At 34.3% G+C, this 21,954-nt stretch overlaps 1 non-coding gene across 1 annotated transcript; it reads right to left on the bottom strand.

Annotated features, from left to right (window-relative positions):
- Positions 1 to 849: 849 nt before the first annotated feature.
- Positions 850 to 921, bottom strand: TRNAY-GUA (transfer RNA tyrosine (anticodon GUA)). The gene has a single exon. It is a non-coding gene; the product is annotated as a tRNA-Tyr (tRNA).
- Between the last annotated feature and the right edge of the window lie 21,033 nt (positions 922 to 21,954).

Raw genomic sequence — 21,954 nt, 5'->3', positions numbered from 1 at the left:
AGGCACACTGCAGTTTATAGGGGGGCCGTGTTGCACCGATTCCTATAGTCTAAAAAAAAAAAAAAAAAAAAAAGATTTTAGTAAATATTATGTTATTTAAATTAAAAATTATTAATAATCTAATTTGTTCACATAAGATTATATTTAAAAATAATAATTTTATTATCAAACACCTATCTGCTTATGTTGCAACACAAAACCATGCAACTACTAGTTTATTATGTATTGACAATTTATGTTGTTTAACATCATCAGATTTCCACAATCCATTCGTAAATAAGAAGTTTTCTGGATTTGATTGTGTGTGTTTTTTTACCATCAACGTTTCGGATCATACTACATGATCCATCATCAAGATGTGAAAGAGTAAGATAATAGAAATATCATGTCATCTAAATTCATGTCGTATTGACAATTCATGTCTATTAAAAGATATTATGCATTTATATGAAAATAACTAATTAAATCAAACATCATTTCTTTTACTTGAATAGCATTGAACTAGTGAAATCACTCCTATAAACTATAATTTGTAGAATATCCATAAAATATATATATTTGTAAATTCTCAAATTATTAGTTGACTTAATTGCCTATTTTCACTGTAGCGAACTAATAAACCTATACACGTCAATTTTTATGACTGCAAACTCATCGCTTGAGAAGATTTCATAACAGAATACTACTCAATTTTTATCACTGCGACCTCATTACTTGAAGAGATTTGATGAAAACTGCTATAATTGGGTTTGTGACAAACTCTCTTCTGTTAATTTTGGAAAACAAAATTTCATATAAAACTGGAGTGCCAACTTTGCTAATTGAACAACTGAATTGGAGAGTTGATTGAGGGCCCACCCGGACTCAAACCAGGGACCGCCTGATCTACAGTCAGATGCCCTACCACTGAGCTATAGGCCCATGGTGATGGCATTCCACTGCTCACCTTAACTACGAATCAAAATTTTGGGCACTCAAAATTTAATTATCTTTTTAGTCAGTGCCACATTAATTCCAAAAACTCCTTTCACTTCGCTTTTAATTATTGCTGAAAATCATTTTTATTTATTTATCATGATTTTAAAAACACCCAAGTTTCATACTATTATTTTTCATATATGAATTTAAACTAGCAGTCGTCCTGCATCCAATGGTGAGGTGACAGAAAGTTTTATTTTTCCATTCTTGAAATATTATTAGAAAATTATAAACCATAAATTTTTATCACCCTACCAATAAAAAATTCCTTCAAAAATCAACTTTATTAAAACAAATATTTAATTAGAAATTAAGAAATCACACTCAAATTAATTTTACTTACAAATAATATAGTAAAGTCTTATAATATAAATTTATATTCTTTGAATATAATAATTAAAGAAAATTAGTGAAAATAACAACTTTACATAAATACTTGAACAATCCCCCTTATAAAATAATTATAGTTTAACAGAAAAAAAAGGTTAATATGTCATTTATATTTAATCCTAAAGATTTAAATTTGATCTCTTGCATGCAAAATAGACTTCCAAGCTTTAAAAACTATAATTCAATCTTGGCGACTACAAGGTATGTCGTGCTCAACGATTTACGTTTGTCACCCAATAATCACCATTACAACCAATCCTGGTGAGGTGAACATATTCCACTGAAATAACAAATCAATACTAAATTTGTGAGAGCAATTAGTGAGAGCAGAACCATGAAATATGCATAAAATTTGAACTATATAAATAAATAAATAACCCTACTTCACTATATGACAATCAATGTAATTTCCTTTTCTTCTTCTAGTGAGAACAATAAAATGATCTGCATAAAAAGGAAACATTCTATATTTTCTACTACACCATCTCAACGTCAAGAGATAAAAATCGCACCCTTAGATGTACTAGCATATCTAAAATTTTAAATAATTTTTTTGAAAGAATAAGCCAAGAAATATCTAATTTAAAATATATAAAGTTTAGAAATATAAATAGCTCATCGTAGAAATATTATAGAATTAAAGAAATCTTTCAAATCACGACAACTCTAAGAATATGTGAGCCAATAAGTAGCATTAAAGAAAAAACATTAATGAAAAAGTGTTCTATTCCAAAATTTAGTGACAAATTAAAAGAGGAAAAAAAAAATTCAGTGAAATGTTGTAGACTTACAAATTTCAATCTCTATTATGATCATGACAATGAACTCCTTTTACGATTAGTAGAGCCATTTTGCTAACCAAGAAATTAAAATCATTCCTTAGCAAGTCTGAGGATCTCCAATTGTAATCACAATCCATGGCAATAAATTTATTCTGTCTCCATTTTTGAAACCTTAAAAAAGTATGCAACTATGAAGTTCGTTGAAAGTGCAAACTGGAAATGAACAAAACAAGCAAAAGAAAAGAGAAACACAAACACACGACTTATCGTGGTTCACCACAAATTGTGGCTACGTCCACACTGCAGGGAAGATCTCTATTAATGTAAATAATTGAACTTTACATCAAAGCTGTTGCTTCAGCTCTTTGAATACAATTACATAAGGATCAACCTCCAAAACATATTTATAAAGTCTCAAAGGAAATGAAGAGACCAACAAATTTGGAGGGAACAATAATAAAATAAGCATAATAAAAAGAGACTGTTGGGCTTCACATATGCACCCAACAAACCCCCACTTGAAGTCCAACATCGGTAATTTATGAGTCTCCCATGAATTCCCCTACTATTATTTCTTTACAATGCCAAGAGAAGTTCGATAGAACTCAAACTTCTCTCGTGGAACAACCTTGGCTAATGCATTAGCTAGATTTTCCTTAGTGTTAATCTTCAAGACTTGAAGTTTTCCCTCTTCAAGTTTACTTCGAATGAAATGATAGCGAACCTCAATATGCTTGGTCCTGCTATGAAACACTGCATTTTTAGCTAAGTCAATAACACTTTTGCTATCACAATGCAAAGCTGAACCTTGTTGAGGACAATCAAAGTCACCAAACAGACGTTGCAACCAAATCAACTCCTTTGCTCCTTCAATGAGAGAAATGTATTCAGCCTCAGTAGTGGAAAGTGAGACCACTTGTTGTAACTTTGATGCCCAACTAATCGCTGCTCCAGCAAATGTAAAAACATAACCAGTAGTAGATCTTCTATTGTCTAAATTTCTAGCCATATCTGAATCTGTATAACCTCTAAGTGAAGTGTCTTTGCCACTAAAACATAGTACAAAATCAAAAGTGCCCTTAAGATATCTCAAGATCCACTTTATCGCATCCCAATGTTGTTTACCCGGATTGCTCATGAACCTGCTGATAACCCCCACTACTTGGGCAATATCCGGACGAGTGCACACCATTGCATACATAAGACTACCGACTACTGAAGAATAAGGGATGTTCTTCATGTAGTCTTGTTTTTCTTGTGTCTTGGGACACATGGCTAAAGACAATTTGAAATGATCAGCGAGAGGGGTGCTGACCAGTTTGGCATCTACCATGCCAAATCTTTTTAGAACCTTAAGAACATAGTGTTCTTGAGAAAGCTTTATTTCCTTCTTGTGCCTATCACGGATAATGTCCATGCCAAGTACCCATTTTGCTGCCCCTAAATCTTTCATGGCAAACCTTTCTGACATTTTTGCTTTCAATTCTGAAATCAGCTTCATAGATGAATTAGTGACAAGCATGTCATCAACATAGAGAAGTAAAAGAATAAAGGAACCATCAGGTAACTTCTTGTAATAGACACATGGATCAGATTCACACCGAATAAAATTATGTTCAGTCATAAATCGATCGAACTTGAGGTACCACTACCTCGGAGCTTGCTTTAGACCATACAAGCTCTTTCTCAATCTGCAATATAAGTTTTCTTTACCACGTTTAATAAATCCTTCGAGTTGCATCATGTAAATGTCTTCATTTAGATCACCATGGAGAAATACAGTCTTGACATCTAGCTACTCAAGTTCAAGATCATGAGCAGCAACTAAGCCAAGAATAGCCCGGATTGTAGTCATCTTGACCACGGGAGAAAAAATCTCATTGAAGTCTATACCCTTTTTCTTATCGAAACCTTTAATAACCAGCCTGGCCTTATACCGCTTCTGATTTTTACCTTCATCTTTCAGTCGATAAATCCAATGATTTTTGAGAGCTTTCCGATTTGGTGGCAAAGGAACCAAATCCCAAGTTTTGTTTTGTAATAGAGAATCCATCTCTTCTTGCATTGCTGCCTTCCATTTGTGAGAATCTAATGCTTTGCACGCTTCTTTGAAGCTTGTTAGTTCAACTTGGTCTGAAAGCAAGAGTTCCAGCTCTGCTTCTTCAAAGTACAAGAGTTCATAATTAGAGAATCGAGCAGGAAGCCTTCTCTGTCTTGTTGATTTTTTTTGTGCTTGAATATTATCATTATGATCAGAATGTCCCTTTTGTTTATCCTGAGAATATGGTGTGTGTAGTTCAAAATCACTACCCTTTGAAGAGGTGTAATGCTTCTACTGAACATAAGAATCATGATTACACTAAGAATCATATTGTTTAAACGTAGTTTGATGATTTGATACCATAAACTTATTTTTACTCTGAGCAGCTATCATTCCAAGAGGGGAGGCAAATTGACCCTGCAGTTCCAAATCAACATCGGCATGTCTATATTTACTGTTAAAACTATGCTCTGTCTCAAAACCAGTGCCATGCTTGTGTTGCAGGTTGATCAAAGAACCATGAAGTGAAAAAGGAAGGGTGTCCTAAGGTAGCATAGTTGTTTTGATGCCATGGGATTCAACATTCTTTGGAATGTCCCTGTTTGTAGTTGAGAAATCCTGTTGGACTCGAACGTGGGTGAGATCCTGTCTGCTCACGTTCATGATATTTGGAGAGGAGCCATGAGTTAGCTGCTGATAGGAGTGATTAGGTAGTGTTCCTTCAGTGATTTGTGGATTCGGCTCATACTAATAGTAATTGGATGGAGCATCCTTTGCATGAGCAGTCTGCCGACCAGCATTAGTGTCTTCACTCGTAAACTCCTTGTGAGGTTGTCTAATGGGATGTTCTATAATCTTGTGTGTAGCATGATGAAAGATGTAGTCTTTGGTGCATTGACCAGCTGTGCCAATATTTCTAGTGCAGGAATCTTTGGAGGTAACGTGCCTATGAATGTGACCATGTGTATTGGCAGGGAGTGTGCCTTGATCACTATGTTTTCCAATGTCTTTGTACTCAAACAGAGAGTTATTTTCTCTATTTTGATTTGGATTTGAGGAAGAGTAGTTATCACTCTGACTATGATAATCTAAATTTTCTTCATCATGCTGAGTCCACATGCTAGTAGAAGAAGAGGATAGAGGGGCAGGGGCCAAGATGAAGGTGGGAGATAGAACATTTGGAGAAACAACATTCTGATTTCTACCATCATTATTATTATCAAAAATAGAGAAAGGTGCATATTCACATACCGTGTTTTCTTCTTTATGTAATTCTAGAAATACCTTCTCGTTGAAGACAACATCTCTACTTCTGATAATTTTGCTCCCAACTGGATCCCATATTCTGAAACCAAACTGGTCTTCACCATAGCCCAAAAATACCTTTTTGTGATTTTGGATCAAGCTTTTGTCTTTTCTCCTTCGAAACATGTACATAAGCTTCACATCCAAACACCCAGATGTGTGAATATGAGATTTTCTTTCCCAGCCACTCTTCCTCAGGTATGCCAAAGTCCAACCAAGAAGAGGGACTTTGGTTGATTAAATATACCTCTGTATTGCATGCCTCTACCAAAAACTCCTTGCCTAAATTGGCATTAGAGAGCATACATCGAGATTTCTCAAGGATTGTTCTATTCATCCTCTCCGCTGCTCCATTTTCTTGCGGGGTGAATGGAACAATCTTAATTCTACGGATGCCATTATCCGCACAAAATGAATCAAACTCTAATGAACAAAACTCTTTGTCATTGTCTGTTTGCAAGCACTTTATTTTGTGGCCAGATTGATTCTCCACTAAAGCCTTAAAGATTTTAAACTTGCTGAAAACATCAGATTTCTTATGCAATAAATAAATCTATACCTTTCGTGTGCAATCATCAAAGAAGGTGACAAATAAGTTTGCTCCTTCAATAGAGCTTTCCTCGGTGGGTCCAAACACATCAGAATAAACAAGAGCCAAAGGAGTACATTTTTTTTCATGTCCGGTCCTCAAGAAGCTGACCCACTTTTGTTTTCCATAAAGAAAATGTTCACAAAATTGTAAGCCAACTGATTTCAGCCCTAGTAATAGCTCCCTTTTATGCATAACAACAAGGCCCTTTTGGCTCATGTGACCGAGCCTTTGATGCCACAATTTTGAATTGCCATCTTCAACTGTCATGGCAACCCCCACTTCATCGATATTTTCTACAATATACAAGCTCCCAATCTTGTCACCTTTTGCAACTAACATGGATCCTTTTGTGACTTTTGATGAATTAGTTAGAGAAGTGACAAAACCTTGTGCAAATAGTTGACTTATGGAAATCAAATTTCTCTTTAGTTTTGGAACATGATGCACATCTTTTAATAGCCATTTAACACCTCCTTTCAAAGATAATAAAATATCTCCTTTCCCTATTATTTCACATGCCTTATTATCACCCAAGTATACTTCATCGAACTTACCTTCTTGATAATTCAAGAAGTATTCCGTACATGAAGTGGCATGAAATGATGCGCCAGAATCCAAAACCCATAGGCTAAAGTGGTTTCAGTTGTAGATAAAATCAACACGCTATCATCTTTGTCATAGATAGTGTTGGCTTGACTTGCCCACACTCATTCTTGTACTCTCTTATAACCTCTACAATCCTTTTTCACGTGACCACTTTTGCCACAAAACTAATAGTCTCCTCCTTTCCTTTCCCTTGACTTTGAGCGCCTAGCTGATTTTGATATTCTATGATGATTGTTCCTTCCTCTATTTTGGCTTCTTCCTCTATTTTCAGTGCTGACCACTGTCAAGGCTTCACCAGATGAGGATTCCTTGTTTCTTCTCTGCATATCCTCACTAAGTAAAGTTGCCATCACTTCATCATAGACCAACTTTTTGTTTGAGGAGTTAGAAGTACTAACTGCTGTAACAACAAGATCCCAGCTGTCCGGTAATGAACACAACAAGATGATAGCTTTAGATTCATCATCTTGTGTCATGCCAACAGAGGTTTCTTGGCATAAAAAGGTGTTCAAATCATTTATATGATTCGACATCGCAGTCCCATCTTTCATTTTCAACTTGTAGAGCTTCTTCATATTAAAAATTTTATTTGCAGCTGAGGCCATTTCGTACATAGTTTGAAGTTTATCCCAAACTTCCTTTGTCGAAGATTCACTGTGAACATTGAATAAAACATTCTGTGATAAAGAAAGAAATATTGTTGCTTTTGCTTTATCATCAGTTTTAACCCAATCTCCATTTGCCATTACAGACAATTTGTTTGCCTTTCCATTAATTGCTACTACCAAGTCTTGCTTGACCAACAATGAATGCATCTGAACTTTCCACAAACTAAAATTCTGTCCCAAGAATTTTTGCACTCGCAAATCTTCCATGACTTCAGATTTTCAAACACCAAAATCAATTCTAGCATCTACGCCAAGCTCTGATACCAATTGTGAAGTTTGCTGAAAGTGCAAACTGGAAATGAACAGAACAAGCAAAAGAAAAGAGAAACACAAACACACGATTTATCGTGGTTCACCACAAATTGTGGCTACGTCCATATTGCAGGGAAGATCTCTATTAATGTAAATAATTGAACTTTACATCACAGTTGTTGCTTCAGCTCTTCGAATACAATTACATAAGGAGCAACCTCCAAAACATATTTATAAAGCCTCAAAGGAAATGAAGAGACCAACAAATTTGGAGGGAACAATAATAAAATAAGTATAATAAAAAAATATTGTTGGGCTTCACATATGCACCCAATAGCAACTGCCAAAGAGATTTCCATTTCACCACCTCCACTCGACGTGGAAACGAAAACTTATAAATGATAGAAACTCGTCTCCACTGAAATGAAGAAGAAAACCTAATGGAGTCCTTTTGTGTTATTGACATGGAAGCATAAATAACATTAAATTTTACTACTATTTTGTGGTTACAAATTTGTCGCTGCATTTCTAGCATGCAAGACTCTTGCATTATAACCGACATCTTATTAATCTCTCCTATTAGGAATATAGTGAAAGTTGAATGATCGTCAATTTTTTTTAAAATTCTTAAAAATTTACATTGATGAATGCTATCATTGTAGAAAGTCTCCTGACTTAACCAATTGATGTTCTTCTTCCATCCAAAATAGTCCCATTTACCAATCTCTAGTAGAAAATTTCTCATCTTTGGTAGACCTTCTTGCTCAAAGCTCTCTCATTTTCTTGTAAAATTTTATCCCTTAGCCGACTATTTCAAAACCTCTCTTTCAGATAGAGCCATTTACATTAAATGTTCTAGGGTGGAATTCATCAAAGCCATGGTGGGAGATCTGAGAATGGAAAATGTTATGGCACTAGAAGTTATGTAGGTCATTAAAAATGGTACGCTCTGAACGAAACTGTTAACTTATATGACCATTACGTTCCCTTGCTAGTTGTTTAGGTAAACCAAGATTTTTCCAATTCCTCCTAGCATATTATCAACACAATATTCCACCAGGAGAGGATTCCACAAGGATTGATTTCCCCTTTTTAATTCAAATTTTCCTTCCTTGAATGAATCTAGTGATCTAGCACACCACATAATCAAGAATCAGACAAGCCCTAAATTAAGGTTTGGTCTATTTTAAAGTTTTCTTGTAACTGTGAAAATAGCTTCAGTTCTTCCCACATTTCTCTGAGTATGGGTGTATGAATTGAAATTGACTGTCAAATATGTGCATGTACAATTGGGTTCCACTTGATCGATAGATTTCATGACTTAACATTAAAACTCCATCACACCAGTTAAACAATCCGAGGAAGCATTTTGGTGGGTGATTCAGGGAGACCCAACTGTGGAACCAAAAAATTAGCTATTATTTATGTGATCATGTTGGGTGATGCGACGCACTCCCCTACCCACAGGTGGTTAATTATGTGGTGTTCCATGTTCACTAATAGTCATGGCTTTTGGTGCAACAGTAGATGGGCCCAACAATTGGTATCAGAGCTTGGTTTTGGCCTGTTCATGGGTTCAAATCTCCATGGTGCCTTCTTGACCCGCGTAAGCACCTGGTATGTGCGTCGAGGGGGAGATTGTTGGGTGATGTGATGCACTCCCCTACCTAGAGGTGGTTAATTATGTGGTGTTCCATGTTCACTAATAGTCATGGCTTTTGGTGCAATGACAAATGGGCCCAACAAATCAAGGATGAGTGGTTGTCTAAAATTCTAAGCTTTCATCAAATCATTCGCCATGCACTTATCATCATCACTAAAGCTTATGGCTGTATTTTTTTTAAATTTAAAAATTAGTTTTTTTAAAGAATCATCAACAAAATTATCAGAAAATCAAAAATCCAATTAATATTGACAACTTTTTGGAAATTTTTTTTAATTTCAGGAGAAAAGCTCAAATAGCCTATCGGCTAAAATATAGTAACATATATTTAAAAAATTAAAATTATGAAGTAATCTCTTTAAAATTTAGAAAATAATTTGAAATATATATATATATATATATATATATATATATATATTTTAATGAAAATAACTCATTTCTTATTTATCGAGTTGGTGGCTTTGAAGTTTAAGAAGTCAACAAAACATTAATTGGCAATTCTACAATATAGATAAAGAAATTTTAACTTCAATGGGGTTTCTAGGACCAATCCTGGCCCATCAGGTATTGGTTGTTATAAGGAAACTTGTAGCCATATAATGATAATTTTCACATAACCCAATTGAGAGATCAAGTTAATAAACACTTTAAATCCACATGTAAAGAAAATGTGACACATGACATGCCCTATGAAAACCTTCACGAGGGAAAATCTAGCCTCCAAAAGCATCCATAATCCATGTACTATTCAATATTCAACATTACAATACATCTATAAAAACTTTAGAAAAACCCAACCATTAACATGCACTCCATGTGAACAAACATGTAACAATTCCTTCCAATTGCTTTCATAGAAACAATTTCCCACAAAACCATCAAGTGGAATTATATCAAAACTATGTTCTATCTAGCTTGAGACACCATATTTAATATTGGTAATTTATTTATTTACTTTTCAAATTATTAAATAATTATACTATAATATTGTGGGAAGTGATCACAAATAAACCTAGCTACAATCTAAATTTCCACTACTATGAAGGTAAGATATCATAAATAATAAGATTAGATGATAAGAGGAAAATCACATTCAAGACACTGCAACTTACTTCAAATTTCAATAGTAAGTTTCCAATGATGAGAATCAGAAAAAATAGAATGTGTCAGGTGGTACCTGACAATAAGATTCCTACACATTCCCAAAAGCATACTAAATCTCACACTTAACCTACCTGCATGGAGTAGGTAGACAATAGAGGGAAGATGGACTTGACAATAGTAGATAGATTGGATCTCACCATAGTCACAAAGGCTATTCCAAAGGGAATTGTTGGGATTGAACAAGCAGACAAGTCAATAGACATGTAGAGGACAACAAAATGAAAATAATCAGTATCAAAAAGTGGTAAAGGAAAGGGCAATACAACAGAGGAAGGTAAGGGTATAGGAATTAGTGTAGGCACAAAATTTCAATTTTCAAAGACAAAGTTGAAATCCAAGGATATAGGAAAAGGAAAATCCAACATCTTTGATACATAGTTGCAGGAGTCAAACAAGAACAATAGTACCGACAAGGTGTGTAAAAGTTCAAGTCAGATATGTATACAAGTCAAAGTTGTAGAGATTATAGGAATTCAACATATTGATAATTTACTTGACAATGGAAAGGACATCTTAGAGGAAGCACATAATTCTCTTCTATTTGAAAGGGAAGCAATAAGGAAAAGGGAAGTTAAAACCCCAATGGAGAAGATCAGTTATGCCCTTAATCAATCAAAAATTATAAAGGAAATAATGGATACTCCTAACAAAGAAACATTCAACAGGCTATCTAAAATCTTGCAGACACCATCATCCTCATGCAATTCACCATTTACATTGGTCAACAACTAAACGGATGAGAATAGTGAATTGAATAAAGCAATAAAACCTCTGTCACAAGAGTTTCATGAGTTCTTACATAGGGATACAATAGAGGAAGAAGAGTTGGAGAACATGAGCATTTCTGAAACAAACAAAGATAACATAGATCTACTGACCGAAGAATTAATCCAAGTATTTAGTTTTGAGAATATAGATATCAATATAGAGGCTCAGAAAGAAGACCTAATCTAGAGGGTTCTTAAATTAGGAGGTGATAATTATACTTGTGGAGATATAAAAATAGATCTAATGAATATTGATAATGAGGACAAAAAGAAGAAAGGTTCGTAGATAAAAGAAAACAAAATAGATATAGAGAAAAAGGAGGTTGCTATGGAAAAGGATAGTAGAGAATTGCTAGACCCAGAAAAGAATAATCAGTCAAGCATAATAAATCAAGTTTTAAAAGAATTAGAGAATGAAGAACTGGAAGATAAAGATAGCAACAAGCTAGAAGTCACGAAAAATGCACAAAAGAATGTGGAACAGCTAGGGCTTCAAATGAATCAGGGAGGTTTAAAATCCCCTCAGTGTGGCAAATCGAAAGCTAAAAGAGGAAGGAAATCACTTAAACAACTTAGAGAAGCAGATGGTCAAAATAGAGAATAGCAAAAGATTGATCAGATATTTCAAAATGGGAAGGGGAAGTGTCTTCCCAAGGAAACATGAAAATTACCACATGGAATGCTAGGGGTTTAAATGCCCCTAGCAGAAAAAAACTATTAAAACAAAACCTAAAACTATTTGAATCAAAAATAATTTTATTATAGGAAACTAAACTAAACAAGATAGAAGGAATTAAACTAGGTAAGAAGCTAGGCAATTGGAGTACCTCTATGTATGAATCTTTAGGTGCTTCTAGAGGTTTAGGATTCTTTTGGAATCATAGGAAAGTAACCTTAAATATTTTAAGCATTAACAACAACTGGATCAGTGGTATAGTCACAAGTCTGAAATCCAACCTCAAATTTATTGTACTTAACATTTATGGTCCTATAAGAAATTTAGAGAAAAAATGAGTTTGGGAAGAATTAAGCCTATTCATGAAGGATCATAAGGATAATCTAATCCTTCTAGGGGGAGATTTTAATACCATTTTGAACTTGAATGAAAAGATTGGGGGTACTCAATAGATCCCTTAATCTTCTAAAGATTTTTTAAAATGGTGTGATGTCCATAATCTAATTGATATCTCTTTTAACAACAAGAATTTTACATGGAATAACAAATGGAAAGATTTTGCATATATAGTAGAAAAATTAGATAGGCTTTTTTTATCAAAGGCGAACTAGATGTTAATAACTTGAATATCCAATCATCTATCCTGCCGATAGCCGATTCTGATCACTTCCCAGTTAGAATTGAATTTTTGAGCCCCATAAACCTGTTAGAAATTTGTTTAAACGTGAAAAAATGTGGTTTTTAGATTCTAGTTTTTTAGACAATATTAAGGAGTGGTGGTCACAAGACAACTTTGAGGGATCTAGAATGTTTATTTTTGTCTCTAAAATGAAGATGCTCAAGAAAAGATCCTTAGATGGAACAAGGAACATTTCAATAACATTTTCAAAGAAAAGCTAGACATTGAAGAAAGATTAAAGGAATTAAACCTAGAAGTCATTAAAAAAGGTATGAATAATGATAGCTATCATTTAGAAAAATAATTGCTTGCAAAACAAGAGGATATATTATCCAAAGAAGAAATATTTTGGAGGAAAAAATCACAAGAGAAGTGGTTGGAGGAGGGAGATCAGAACACAAAATTCTTCCACAACTCCACCCTTTATAACAGAGCTAAAAGAAAAATATCTAGTATCAAAAACCACTTGGGCACTCCAACGGATAAACCAAATGAAATTTCAAAATTTTAGTGGAGCATTTTTAGAAATTATTATATAATTATGAAGGGTCAAACAAAGAGGCTTAAACTAAGCTGCTCAAAGTAATCCATAAATTGGTTATAGTAGAAGATAACAAAGCATTAAACAAACCTATTACTTTTGAAGAAGTAAGAATAGTGGTGTTTAATATGAATCCTGATAAATCACTAGGCCCAGATGGATTTCAAGCATTTTTATATAAGAAATGTTGGGATATTATTGTTATAGACCTCTAGAAAGCCCTTGAAGTTTCAAGGAATGGGGGATCATTGTTATCTGAAATAAATTATTCCATTTTTACTCTGATACCTAAAAAGGCAAAGCTTGATAGTCCAGGTGAATTTAGGCCCATTGTGCTATATAACACTATTTATAAAACTTTATCAAAGATCTTAGCAAATAGACTAAAAATCATCCTTCCAAAAATTATTTTGGAAGAGCAAACATACTTTGTACCAGGAAAATCCATTCTTGATGGCATTCTTATCATTCAAGAAACTATTCACTCTACCCAAAAGAACAAAGAAGCGTGCATGTTTATGATGCTTGATATCCAAAAAGCCTATGATATGGTGTATTGGCGGTTCCTTTGCAAATCTCTAGAAGCTTTCAGTTTCTCCCATCAATGGATCAACCTTATTTATAAATGCATCTCCTCTACTAAAATCTCTATTCTTATTAACGGATCCCCTGAAGGATTTTTTGAAACTTCAAGGGGAATTAGACAAGGAGATCCTCTATCTCCATTTCTTTATATAATTATGGCTAAAGCCTTTGGGAGATCTCTCACTAAGGCTTATAATAGAGAGGAGATTAAAGGAATAACTATAACAAGGAATATTCCTAACATTACTCACCAACAATATGCAGATGACACGATTCTACCAGGAAAGAACTCAGTTAAAGAGGTGCTTGTTTTTAAATTCCATCATAGAGTAATATATGAAGGCATTTGGATAGAAAGTGAATGAGTTAAAATTTGAGATCTATTTTATTAATAGAAATCCAAAGGTGGAAAAATAGATCTTCCATATTATGGGATACAAAAAAGGTTTGTTTCCATGCAAGTACTTTGGCATTGAATTAGAAAAGGGTGTGAAGTCAAGTAAGGTATGGTATAATACTCTGGAGAAATTGGAAGCCATGATTGGCTGCTGGAAACATAAATGACTCTTGAAAGCTAGAAAGAGAGAGTATCAAGATAAGTTCATTTTTGTTGGCTATCTCGATGTACCCACTGTCTTGCATCCTTTACCCAAGCATCTTTATCATAAGTTTGAGACTAGACTCAAAAATTTCCTATGGAATGATTGTGAGGAATCTAAAAAAACTAGCTGTCATAAAATGGGAAAATATTTGTAAACCCAAGGAATTGGGAGGGATTAGGAGTTAAGAACTTAAATTGGCAGAATGAAGCATTAGGGGCTAAATTAATTTGGCATCTATATATGGACAGAGAGCATAAATGGGCTAAGATTATGTACAATAAGTATCTAAATGTAGATGACCCTCTGTCAATTTTTAGAATGAAGACTCTCCCTAGAAGGTCAAAAAGTTGAAACTTTATGGTCAAATGTTGAGGTCTCATTAGTAGATTCCTAACTTGGGACATTGGTAACAGTCACAAAGCCCTTGTTTGGGAAGATTCTTAGGATGGATACCCCCCGATAGACAATCATTTGATTGTAGGAGATCTTAAAGAAAAACTAGTCAAAATGTGGGGTAATAGAGTTTTTGACTACAAGACAAAAATCACTATGGAAGGTAATGCTACTTGGATTTGGAAACCTCTGAAAGACATAGAGGTGGACCTAGATGCTTTAAAGGCATACAAAAAGGTCATATATGACATGAAAGTTAAACAAATTGAAAGGAATGACAAGCTTATTTGGGCAACATCAAATGATGGTAAGTATAGTGTGAAAAATGGATACAAAACTTTGATACATTTGCAAAGATGGGTTGAAGTGGAAGTCCCACTTAATCTATGTTGGGACTTGGCTTATTTTCCAAAGGTAGGATTTTTCTTATGGTTGGCATTTCAAAATAGGATTATGATGGTAGACATATTCCATAAATTAGGTTTTGAAGGCCCTTCCAGGTGTTTTCTTTGTAAGCAAAACAACAAGGATTCTAATCATCTATTATACAGTTGCCCATACTCTCAAGTCTGTTGGGATTGGCTCAAATAGAGGTTAGGATGGTCTTCTCTGTTGCCTAAATCATTAACTAATCTTCTTAAGGATTGGCCTACCAATCTTTGTAAGGGCATCTATAGAAAATTATGGAACATTTTCCCTTCCATCCTTATGTGGGAGGTATGGAAAGAGAGGAATAGGAGAATTTTTTGTGATTCAAAGTTGAAGTTAGAAGAGTTAATTCAAAAAATTAAAGCTTGCATAGTCAAAATAGTCAATTCCTATCTTAGGAAGACTAGAATTGAAGAAGGTACCTTCTCTATTTGGGATGGTCAAGTTAAAAAGGTGTGACCTAGCTTAATTAACCCCCCTCTCATCTATCTTAAGAAGAGAAAGGAGGCAAGGATAGGTGTAAATGGTCTTCCCCTTTGAAGGGATGGGCAAAGCTTAACTTTGATGGGGTAGCAAGAGGAAACCCAAGAATAGCAGGTATTGGATGCATCATCAATGATGACACAAGTTAATGGATTGCTAAAAAATTGAAACCAATTAATCCCACTTCCAATAACCTGGCAGAACTTGAAGCATTGGAGGAAGGGTTGAAGCTTTGTCAAAAATTAGGCTTATCAAACATTATCATTGAAGGTGATTCTCAAATAATCTTAAATGCTATTAGGAATAGAGCAACCCCTAACTGGGTCCTTAAATCCAAGTCAGAAGAAGTTATTAATATGGTGGATCAGTTTGCAGAAGTTAGGATTTGTCACATCTACTGGAAAGGTAATCAGAAGGAAAACTTTTTGGCGAATAAAGGAGTGGATGGTATTTATCTCTTGGATTTCAAAGACACAATATGAATTGTTAGTCTTAGTTTATGCCTATATTTTAAACCCCTCACATACGTAGGTTAACCTAGTATTGAGTTTTTATTTGAAGTTAGGATTTTTGTTTAGGTATGTCATATAGAAGGTTTGTTGTCATATGGATTTTTAGCAAATCATAGTGCATCTTCTCTTATTAATTTCCCATAGGCTATTTAATAGTTTGAGGGATGGGTCATGGGGTAGGGTCTATATTTTCCATGACCCCGCGACCTTTTATTTTTTAGTTGAGGTTCTTTATTTTTACTGATTTTAAAGTGTTTTTCCATGATAAGCTTTGAAGTTTATCGTTAGGTTTTTCTATCATCATAAATAATGATGAATGTATGTTTCATAATGGGAGTGAGTTTGATTCATGATGCCTAGATGATATTACGCTGAGTCTAGGAACTTCTAGAGACTTCTTTATTTGGATCTTTTCTTGTATCGATTTCACCCTATCTTTGTCATTTGGCTCTATCATCTCAATATGGAAACTCCCATCAGAATTTTCCACATAGCTGAGGTCCACACTATGGCCTTTTGATGCAGTATTACACCAGAAAGATGGAACTAGATTCTTAGTTTGGTAGATGGGATGACCTGCATTGCAATTAGCAAGGAAATTGGCAAGGGCTAATTTGATTATGAATTTACCTGGAGGACAAACAATGACATTATAGGCACATTCATCAGATGCATGGCTAGAGCCAGGATCAATAAATGGGACATGGTAAGACTCTGCTTCAATATTTTTAAATCCACTTGGTGTCAAGGAGTGATAGAAGTCATTATGAGTTTGGATGAAGAATTAAGGGTACCCCTCTTGGAGATCATGCATATGAATCACCCACCAGGGAGTCTAGTTGTAGCAAGCATTCCCAGGCTTCCTACTTTAATAATTAGGGACTCGATAGCCTTCAATATGGTATGGCCTAAAATGGAATCATGTTTCCACTTCCTCCTTTGATGGAGAAGGATTAGGATGTACATAGGAAATGAATGGCTTTGTAATTATCTTGGCCTCTTTAAGGCCTATATTCATCCAAGAGTGAGATTTAGTAATTTGGAAGAGCTAGATTTCTACACTTCCAATCTTGATAGGCTAAGCAGAGAAAGATCCTCCTTTGAATTTCCTCCCCGTTTTCATTTGAAAAATCCAAACAACATCACTGAAGTCATTATGGTTTTTGTTAAGAAGTAAAGAGTGTCAAGTATCCTCTTAGCTCTAATTTTGTTTAGTTTCTTAGTATGGGCAGCCCTAATCTAGTGGCTAGGTCATGGTTTGTCTTTATCCTTCACTTGGTGGGATTTTTTGGTGATTTTTGGTATTATACATTAGTTCTATAGGCATTAAGCTATGTTTCATTTTCCATTTGGTTCCTTATGGTTATCTATTAGCCCACAGTAGGGTTATTGGTCTAGTTGTAATTCTCTAAAATTCTATATCAAAATGTTTTCTAAGGATGGTAGGCTAGTTCTCTTTGGATATATAGTTGCTCTGCAATATTGGATTTTAGTTTACACTTATATATAATGATAGTAAGAACAACATGTTTTATTTCTGGATAGTCTGCCATATCATTGGAATGAGACAATCTTTTTTCTATGTATATCAAGTTATACAATATGATTTGGTAATGTTTCTATGGTTTATTTGGTTGGTTTAGTGTGAGTTAATACTGTTGTGTTATGGTCTAATATGATAATTTTCAATTTTTTGTCGTTTAAGTTAAGTTGTTGTGGCTTAAGATCAAATAATTTAGGATTTTAAGCTAACAAATTAAATAAGTTTAGACATGGTTCCATAAGATAGGTCCTTTAGCATATTCTAGGTGGCTTTCTTTGGCCTCTTCTGTTCCTTTTGCTCTACATATAGTCTAAGGTTTGGTAGTAGTATTGGTTCTTTAAGATTTTAAACCACATAGGAAACTAATTGTTTTATGAATCCTAATCTCTTAGCACACCAGGAAAGGCTATTTGAGATTGTTTTCCATCTCGACACCATTATTGTGATGCAAGGATTGCCTACTAATTTGTTAAAGAGGTCCTCATGAATTTAGATAGGTAGAATGGGAAGATTATTTTTAATTAATTGTTTGATCTAGTTTAAGCAAGGTAGGATGAGTAACACTAAGTCTAAATAGGAAGGCATATGTTATCACCCATCCTGGTCTATCTTATTTTAATTCTAATTAGGAAGTTAATTTCATTTAATATTACTAATCAATCTGAGTGTTAAGGAAATAAGGTAGGAGTAGGTTACTATTCAACAATGGAAGGGTGCACAGTACAGTGGATGGTACGATCTTTCGATAGGCTTCCATTCCTCAATAGATTAAATAGATAATGCACATCCATAAAAGTTTGATTCATTCTTTGTATTGATATAATTTGTAATTTTAATTGGGGAATGCCCTTTTTATGTTGTAATAATAAAGGACCATGGTCCTGAACAATACTGGAGGTTTTCTTCTCCATTCTTTCCTACCAGTGCCCATTTGAATGGAGGTACTTTGATGTAATGCAATTTTTTATATTAAATAATATTATCAAGGCCTTGGCCATTTATCGATAAAAAAAAAAATTATACTATAATATTTTAACATTACAATACAACATCAAGTAGCCCTAATAATATTCTAAGAGAATATCTACATATTGTACATCCAATAAGGTGATCCTAGGTGCAACACACACCCAATAAATAAAATATTATAATTATAAACATTGTGATGCAATGTGTGCAATACCCATTTTCTCAACTATTGCTACATCTAGAATTGGAAAGGAGATGAGGTGGCACATCTTTCCAAGTCTATTGATGTGGATGAATAACATGGGTAAATTTATAGTATTTATTTTAGGTTTAAAATTGGCCCAACAACTTTAAATTTCTATTCTAGAAATTAAGGGCAACATAACTATTGTAACCAACATCCATAAAAAAGGTCTATGTTAAACTAGAAACTCAATGCATTATTAGATGTAGCTATCAATATTTTGAGAGGATGCTTGCCTACATGGTAAGTTGTGTCAATATGAGGCAAATGGGGATGTTGATCATTTTGTGAATGTAATTGTGGATAAGACATATGAAAAGGAGGTATAGAAAACTTGTAGGTGAAACTACTAAATAACTAACTTATTATTATTACACAAACTACCTTGGCAAGGAAGGACCTTTCACACACTAGGGCAAGCTATTGAAGTTGATGAAAGATTAACTCCACAACTCCCAAGAATCACTTGCATGCAAACACTTGTCACAAAAAGAGGGAAGAAAAAGCTATGGAGGTTGAAATTCCCAGATCTATAGATGCGACAATATTAATGAGCAAAAATATATTACTATAATCAAAAGTGAATTAATATCAATTCTCAAATAAATGTTTACAATGAGAGATCATCCTTATAAAGGAGATCAAAACCCTAAAAAGGTCTAACCAAGGTTGCATCAAAATAATTAATAAAAGAATTAATTATTAGATGCCTAAAGTCTAGATTAAGAAAATCAAGTTAATTAGGAAATATCTAATTACTCTAACACCCCCCTTAAGATAAACTTAGGGAGTAGCTAAAAACCTAGAAATTACTACTAGAAGTAGATTTTGGGTTCTAACAAACAAGGCCTAATGACGTACCCAAGCACAACCAAATCTCTGAAAAGAGGAGAAATAGAGAAAACCACATTGGAAAAACCCTACTCCAAAAAGAGATGGAAAAAAAAAATGTTGAAAGAAACTAATGAAGGACTGAAGAAGCCTCCAAAATAGGGAATGCATAGAAGATAGGGACAAAATATGATCATGAAGAACATCACTAAAGCTTGTAGAAGCTGCAAAGCTCTGTCAAAAGTAATTGCTGATCTGAAGAACCTCCACTAAAATAGAACCTGACCAAGTAGAGAAGACTATAATCTACATTGAATCATAAGGAACACATAGGTACTCAACTAAAATCAAAGATATAGATGGCATGAAACACCAAAGCTTCAAGAGTTGATCAATCAAACCATGGAAGCATGAGAAATAATAGAACAAACCCCCCTAATGTAGATAAGGGTGAGGTGATAGGAAACTAGAAAAGTGGGCTAAAAGAACTGCACGTCAATGAACCATGATCAAGATGCACAAAATATTACATATGTGTGTATTGAGGTGATCAATCTTAGACACATCATGAGGCTAATGTCACAGAAGGGACACTCATTGGACAAAGGAAGATGGAAAACAAAGGAAACACATCAACCCCCCATGGCACACTAATCATGAGTAGTGCATGTACAATAAGGTACAATATATGGTGACTCCCAAGAACACAACAATCTACATGAGTTTTCTTAGATGAAAGTTCTCAAATTAGAAGGAAAAACAAGGAAAACAACTCAAATGAAGATACATATGCAATATGCCACTTTATCTCAGTGTGTTTGCAAGAATGCATACAAGTGATGTCTAAATAGACCAATAAAGACACAAGACTAATATAACATATAGTACAAGTTATGACGAATCATCTAAAGCAAAAAAATTGATCCTTAGACTTGAAACAAACAAGATATCCACCTGAATGAAAAAATGCAAAAGACTTAATAGAATGTTCTTGGAGAATAATCTAGCAAGACAACTAGCATCACTAAAAAGAGCTTGAAAAGACCTTTCCAACGATATAAAGAATTCCCAAATTAAAGATCAGATGCTCAAGATATGTCTCCAGGAGTGCAAAAAGGAACTCCTAACTTTGATAGAAGAAAAACTATCAAAAGAGTATTAGAACTGAAAATCAACTATACCACTATGACATGCTAGGAATTAGCTTTTTGACAATATCTCGTTTGCAAAAAATGGAGTTTGTATGCTCGAGATATGAGAAAAAATGTGAAGGTAGGTCCAAATAGAGCCCAAGAAGGTGACATGAATGCTTATGTAGTGTTGATGTCACAAAGTGACAAGCCCAAAAACTAATGGTCAAATGGCCATTAAGACAAAAAAATTCCTGAAAAAGATGACACAGTTCTTCGAAAATACTTGTTGGAAAAAAAATCTCATTCTAGCAAAAAATGAGAGGCAGTGCTAAAGCAAACAACTAGTGCCCATAAAATCCATATGTTTAAAAAAAGTTTTAAACAAAGGAAAATAACCACTTTAATCAAATGCTAAAACCAACACTATTAGAGAGTTCATGATAGTTCTAGCAGAAAAGGCACTGCCAAATGTTTGCAAATCATCGTAAGAGCATAAGACACAAATGACCCAAAAAAAATGGAGGGTTTGTGAACAAACCAAATCTCCATAAAATTCACTCATTGAAATGCCTATCATCAACATGTCAAGACTCCCATGGTTGGTTTCAAACTACAACATGGACATGACACATGGTGAAGGTAGATAGTGGAGAGCTCATGAAAGGTGTCTGATTGGCCTTCCTTAAAATGTGTGGGATTGGCCCATGAGCCAATGACCAACACATTTATCAAAGACAAAAATTCCTCCAAAATACATGGAACAAAAAAGGATATCACAAGTGTTGATCCCAAAAATGCTAACCTGATTATCAATTCCAAAAAATCTACACCAATCCTCCTTAAAACTATCTAACATGTTAGTGGAGGAAGTTGAGAGAAAATCAGGCTACAAAGCTAGCACCCAATTCATAAAACACATGGTGACCATTCATGCGTAAGCACCAAAGCTTGTGCCTCAAAGATGTAAGTGCGCCATACTATGAGCACAATCTCCAAAAAAAATGAAGGGGGATAAGAGTATGTCTCAAGGCAGAGGCTTGTGTTTCAATTAGAGCATGAGGTGGGTCTCCACAAAAATACCATGGGATGCCCATGACTCCAAGCTTCAATCAATCAAATTTTGCTA

Source organism: Cupressus sempervirens, chromosome 4, assembly GCF_028749045.1.
Source record: "Cupressus sempervirens isolate cs-2001-9-10 chromosome 4, ASM2874904v1, whole genome shotgun sequence".
NCBI classification, from domain to species: Eukaryota; Viridiplantae; Streptophyta; class Pinopsida; order Cupressales; family Cupressaceae; genus Cupressus; species Cupressus sempervirens.
Note: the sequence above shows the minus strand (reverse complement) of the source record. Positions and strands in the feature narration are given on the sequence as shown.